Source organism: Mandrillus leucophaeus, unplaced genomic scaffold (assembly GCF_000951045.1).
Source record: "Mandrillus leucophaeus isolate KB7577 unplaced genomic scaffold, Mleu.le_1.0 Scaffold141, whole genome shotgun sequence".
Lineage (NCBI taxonomy): Eukaryota > Metazoa > Chordata > Mammalia > Primates > Cercopithecidae > Mandrillus > Mandrillus leucophaeus.
The window spans coordinates 1,615,808-1,622,177 of NW_012101377.1; positions in this window are offsets into that span (position 1 = coordinate 1,615,808).

Sequence of the window (6,370 nt, forward strand, 5' to 3'; positions counted from 1 at the left end):
CCCTTCCATCAGCCACAAAAATGTATGCCCAAGGAAAGATAGGAAGACAGAGTGAGGGACTGACAGAGATGGTGTCCCATACCTGGGGGCTCACGCGGGGGCGCGTCGCGCGCCGCCTCCTGTTAAAGGGGGAACAGCGCCAGCCGAGCCGATCGCGCCCCCCACCTCCCCGCTTTGGGCCCCAGGCGCCGGCGCGGGAGAAGCCCTGGGTAAGCCCCCGCCCCGCCCGCTGCCTCCTGGACCGCAGAATGAGGCGATCCGCGACGCCCCTCCAGCTATACCCATGCCGGAGTCTTGTCGCGCCGCCAGGGTCTCCCGGGCCCTGCGGGCTGAAGCATTTGCTCACCTTCCCATGTGCATTGCATATTGCATGCCCCTGTGCATGCAGGTGCCAGTCATGTGCACTGAACTTTGCATATGCATACAGGTGCCCTAAGTGTGCACTACCATGTTGCCTGGGTAGGTGCATGCAAGTGCTACACACATGCACGGTGTATTAACATGTGCCCAAGTCCTGAATGCATGTTGCTTGTTCCTGTGCGCAGGGATGCTATATGTATGCAAGCTTACAGGTGCCACATGTGTGCTGAGGACTGTGGGTAACTCATATGTAGCAGCCACATATGTATACTGCAATGTGACATGTTTGATGCATACTTAAACTGCAATGTTGCACGTCCTTAGGCACGGGGATGCTACACGTGTGCAGTGTGTTACATGTTTTCCTGAGTCCCTGTCTATTCCCACAAGTGCCTTTCCCTGTGCCAGGGGCGCCCCCATGTTGCATCTGCTTGTGTAGAAGCAGCAGAGATGTACAGACCCACCCCTTCCCCATCTTGGCACTGTGCCCAGAAACAGTTGGGTGGGGCCTGAGCCCTCGTGGTTCAGGCGGTACGCAGGGAGATGCCCATGGCTCAGGGCCCCAGTCAGGGGGTTTGTGGCCTGAGCATGTTGCCATCAGTAAGGTAGGCTGATATACCGCTGCAGCCAACACAAGTAGGTTAATCCCACGACTTTGGTCAGAGGAGAAACCAGCAGGGGGCAGCTTTGCAATAAGGGTGGGATGGTTTCAGCTTTGCAATGAGGATGGGATGGTTTCAGGACCATACTCTTTGAAGGTTCACTGGCCAGGAAGGGCCAAATTTTCAGGGCAAAGAAGTCCTCATTCCAGCAAATAACAACCCTACCTCTCCATGGATGCTCCCTGAGTTGTGTCGCCCTCGAGATGGGGCAAGAAGAGAAAAGCCTACCTCTTCCCAGGGGCAGTACCAAGAAGAGGCAGAGAACCACCCTCTTTTCCCTCCTTCTGTCCCTCCCACCTCCAGCAGCCTCAGTGACATTTGTTGTGAGTGATTGTGAGAGATTATCGACTTTAATGGAAGGAGGTAATAAGGGGCGACGAAGGAATATCACCTGTCACCTTAAGAGAATTTATGAGGCCTTATGAGGCAGGGAGGAGAGCTGGGCCGGCACCTTCCCTTTCCCTGCGGATGCCCAAGGAGACCCATGCCTTGGGCCTAGCACTGGCAAGCAAGGCTCCTAGGGTTTGCTGGGCACCCTCAAACACACTCAGACATCTCTGGGTTTCAAGGCTCAGCTGCTATGTGAAAGCCAGGCCAGGCAGGCCTTGCGAGCTGCAAAGTGTGTTGAAAGCCACCCCAGGGCAGTGGGAAATCTGGACCCCCTCCTTACATGGGCATTGGGAGGGGCAATGAGGTAGCTGAGACTGGGGCTTCAAGGAGGTGGGCAAAAGTGGGGAAAATGGTGCAGACATGGATTGCCCACAAGGATGCAAGCCCCTTAGAAATCTCCAGGACCCTGTCCAAAGCTCCAGCCCCCTCCTCTCCCACAGGGAGCTTGCTTCCCTCTCTATGAATATTCATGACTATTAGCATATTAGAGACCTGGAGCCCAGAGAAACCCAGGCAGGTCTCTTGCAGATGTGATGCAGCTGGATCCCTGAGGACCCCCTCCTTCTTCCCCAGGATGCAGTTGGGTGAGAGGTGATGGGAGGACTGGCTCCAGATGGACAGCAGCATTTTTTCTCTCTCTCTGTTCCTCGGTAGCCCTCTGACTTCTTGACCCCTTCCATCAGCCACAAAAATGTATGCCCAAGGAAAGATAGGAAGACAGAGTGAGGGACTGACAGAGATGGTGTCCCATACCTGGGGGCTCACGAGGGGCAAGGTGGGGAGGTCAGCAAGGCAAAGGGGGCTGTGGGAGCTGTGTGGGGACAGCAGGACCTCCCCGGGGTTGTACAGGAGTGAGCAAGCGAGACTAGGCTGACCTCTGGAAGGCTCTCCCTGGAGGCACCTCTCCGCATCAGGGTTTCCCCACCTCCTTTCCCATGAGCTCCTGCCCTTCCAGACTCACTCTGGTAATAAGGCCGCCCAGGAGGACTTGGTGTAATTACAAATCGTTTCCATATTCAAATCCAGCTGGTTGAAGAGAAATTACTTCTCTGAAGCTCAGGCGGGGGTGAAGACAGCAAGTCTTAGCCCCAGGAGGGGCCTCCTGGGAGCCTGGGGCAGAGATTGGGCATGGGAAGGGGCACCGGCCAGAGCTTGAGCACAGAGGGCTTGAGCAGAATAAAGGGACATCCCCCTGAACCCCCTAAGCTGGACCAAGAACAATGACTTCAGCCCTTTAGTCCCATTGGGGCCCCCTCTGGAACCTCTGATGGGATTATGGGGACCCACCCCATAAGGGCAACCGCCTTGCTGTCACCCTGCCATGCTAGGTGACCTTGAGAAAGTCCCTTCAGCTTTCTGGGCCTCTGTTTCCTTATCTGGGAAATGGTATGAATGATCTCAGGCTGGGATCCAGTGAGATAAAAGATGGATTAGCAAGGGTTATGTCCCTGAAGGGGCCTTTGTCAGTAATTATTTTATTACTAATTAATTAATATTTTTGTCAACAATAGCAACCATCAATGGCCCAGTTGGAAGGCAGACAACCCTCAAGGCCTAAGCCGGTGGGGCTGCTCAGGAGAGGATGGTGTGTGGAGGAAGGGAGCTGCCCTGGCCTCACCCGCCTGGCCTCAGCCTTGCCTCCCGCTGGGCTGGCCGCTGCTATGCTTCGTTGCCCTTTAAACAGATGAGAAAATGTTCTTCCCTTCCCAATGATTTATTTGGCCCAGAGCCTAGGCAGGTTTCCTTCCAGCCAGTGGGACCTAGGAGCACCCCTCACTCAGCCCTGTTCACCACTGCCATTCAACTAGGCCACCCAAAGCTGTGGGTGCCAAGGTCTCCTTCCAGTCCCACCCCTACCCCAGACACCTATCAGGCGCTCATAACCTGTCCCTAAAGACACCTATATCCATGTGACAATCTTCTGCCCCAGAGTTCCTATGACCAGCACCTGAGAGCTCTGAATGGCATGCATCCTGGGGGCCATCCTGGAAAAGGTGGACTGGCCCTCTCTGCCTGTGGGAAATACTTCATGTCTAGCTTCCATCCTTCCTGCTGCAGATGCCAAAGGGGTTAGGAGCCTGGGGCAACCCAGGTTGGGTGTTTGTCATTTTATTGCTGTTGCAGATTGGGGAAAGAAGGGAGGATGCCTTGCTCCCTAGCCAAATCTTCTGAAATGCCTGGTTTGTGTGCAACTCCTCGAGCAGCACCTGCATTCTCTGGCCCCTGGCCCCTAGGGCAGAGGACAGAGCAGCCCTTTAGGGTCTTGGGTGATCTTTACATACATGCCTCATACCAGAGGGTACACACAAGTATATATAGAGCCTGGCGCCTTTATTCATTTATTCAACAAATATTTATTGAGTCTACTATGTTCTAGGCACTGGGATCCCAGCCATCAGCAAGTCTTGTTGCTTCTACCTCCCAAAATATCCCAAATCTATCCACTCTTTACATCCCCACTGCCAACAAGGGAGTCTACGCCACCATCATCCAATGCCTAGATTCTCCCTTACTTAATTTCTGGGCTTCCACTCCTACCTCCCCCACCCCAGTCCATTCTCCTGGAACCCATTGAGCCATCTCTTTAAAAGTGTAAATCAGGGCACCTCTTAAGCCTGCTAGTAGCTTCGCACTGCACTTGACAATGTGGCCTTCCAGACCCTGCATAGCTTGGCCCTTAGCAGCCTCTCAGACCCATCTCCAGTCCCCTCCCCCCACCCCACACTATGCTGCAGCCACACAGTTCTCCTTGCTGCTCTTAGAAAACTCCAGACCCTTCCCCCAGCAATTTCCATGGCTGACCCCTTATCAAGAAGGTCTCACCTTCAACATCACTTCCTCCAGGGAGCCTCCCTGACCACACCTCTAAAATAGCCCTACCCCACCCCCAGTTGCTTCATCCCATACCCCTGTTACATTTCCTTGGCAATACTCATTGCTCTGAAAATATGTTGTTTATTTACACACATGTCACCTGTTGCCTCCCTGGACTGTGAGTTCTGTGAAGTCAGGGATCTTGTCCATCCCTTCATAGCTGGGGTCTGTGACACCCGGCACCAGGTACAAGGTAAGTAGTCAGCAAATATTTGCTGAGCGAATGAATGGTGAAATGGCAAGCAGACACCTTGCCCTCACAGAGCTTTTGATCTGTGACTCTTGACTGATGTTTGTGCAGTAAAACACTGGTTCACAGTTTCCCATGTGATGAACCAAAAGACTTCAGGCTCTGAGGCCACACAGATCTGGATTCCTACTTCTGTCCCTCACCAGTTGTGTGACCTTGGGCAGATCACTTATAATATCCAAGCCTCAGTTTTCTCTTCTGTAAAATGGAAACAATGATCCCAATTCAGCAGAGCTGATGCGGGTCACGTCAGATGAAAAAGAGGAAGTGTCTCACACAGTGCTATGCCCAGATGTCATCTGCATGTAGACGCTATCTGCATGAACGTGGGCCCCTTTCAGACTTACTAGGGCTATGGGCTGTTCCAGATTCTGGGGACACGGAGATCACTCAGAATTGGGGCCCTGACCTTAACACCTTTCCAGCAACCCCCACATCCCCCAAAGGAAGAGAGGTGTACCAGGAGGAGCTTTTATCTGCTGAGATCATTGCAGATAAGGAGGCAGGAGCCAAGGTTTTGCCAGTGTGATGGGGACAGTGTGGCAGGGGGGATCCCTGCAGAGAAACTGAATCTGGATCCACTTCTCTGCAGCATCTCCTCTCCTTATTTGGAAGTTCCTCTTCCTTTTCAGCCTTCCATGTCTGTGTAAACACACACACACACACACACACAGACACATACCCCCCTGCATGTACAGATAAAGCCATATCTACACACTGACACAGTTGCTGGCCCATCAACATATACACTGGACTGGGATTCACAAGTATATAACCACGTACACACAACTCTAGGACACAAGCCCCCTCCATTTTTCTGGTCCAGTGGGGATCCGTCTGGCTTATTTATTAGTCCCATCACCTCTGGCTCTAGACTGAGGTCAGACACAGTCCCTTACAGGAGGGAGCCCAGGCACTCCCCCGTGGTAAATTCTTCTGAGGTCTAATCCCACACTCCCCTGCTGTAGGCCTTAAGGTCAATGAGCCCTGGCAGCCATTCCAGACAGCCGGGGATGACAGCACCATACCCTGTACCCACACCCTGAGGCTGGTGGATATGCAGGGGGCAGAGGCGCCTGAGGAGCTGCTCCCAGCTTCCTGCCATGGGCAGGGGTGAGGAGCATCCCTCAGGGAGGGGCTGGGACACGCTCAGCAGGCATGGGGCACGCTGGCAGTGGGGGAAGGCCAGTGTGTTCCACTGCCTGGGATGCCCCAGGTCCTCTCTCCTGGGCTCTGTGCCACCTGGATCCTGCTGAACTGGGCTTGTGCCAAGCAGGACACATGGGCTTAGCAGGCAGGGGTGCAGGGACCTAGAGGTTTGGAGGCACTGGCTCATCCAGCCAAGCCCCTCTGTAGGCAGACACTGTGCCAGCTGCTCTTCACCTATTGTTCAAATGAGCCCTCAGAACAACCCTTGCAATCAGTCTGGTCACCCGCATTTCACAGATGAGGAAGCTGCTTTACAGAGAGGCTGAGACAAGAGCCAGGCCTCTACCCCATTCAGGGTTTGCTAGAGGCCCTGCTTCAGTTCTGCCTCATCCTGCCTCGGCCTGGTCCTCCCTGCCACCTCCCAGAGGACACACCAGGCACCAACTTTTGAAAAAAATTATTTCGGGATTAGAGTTGATCTTCTAAAGAAGACTAGCTCCCTCGGGGTGAGAGATTTGGTTGGTGGGGGTCTGACTCCCAGAGCTTGACACCTGCTAGAAGAGGCTGAGGCTGGACACCTAGGTTTTGGGGGAGGCAACCAGAGTTGCTGAGGGTGCTGAGAAGGACGGAATGCAGGACCAGTGACACCTATATGCCTCTCTGGCTGGCACAACCACACTCCTTA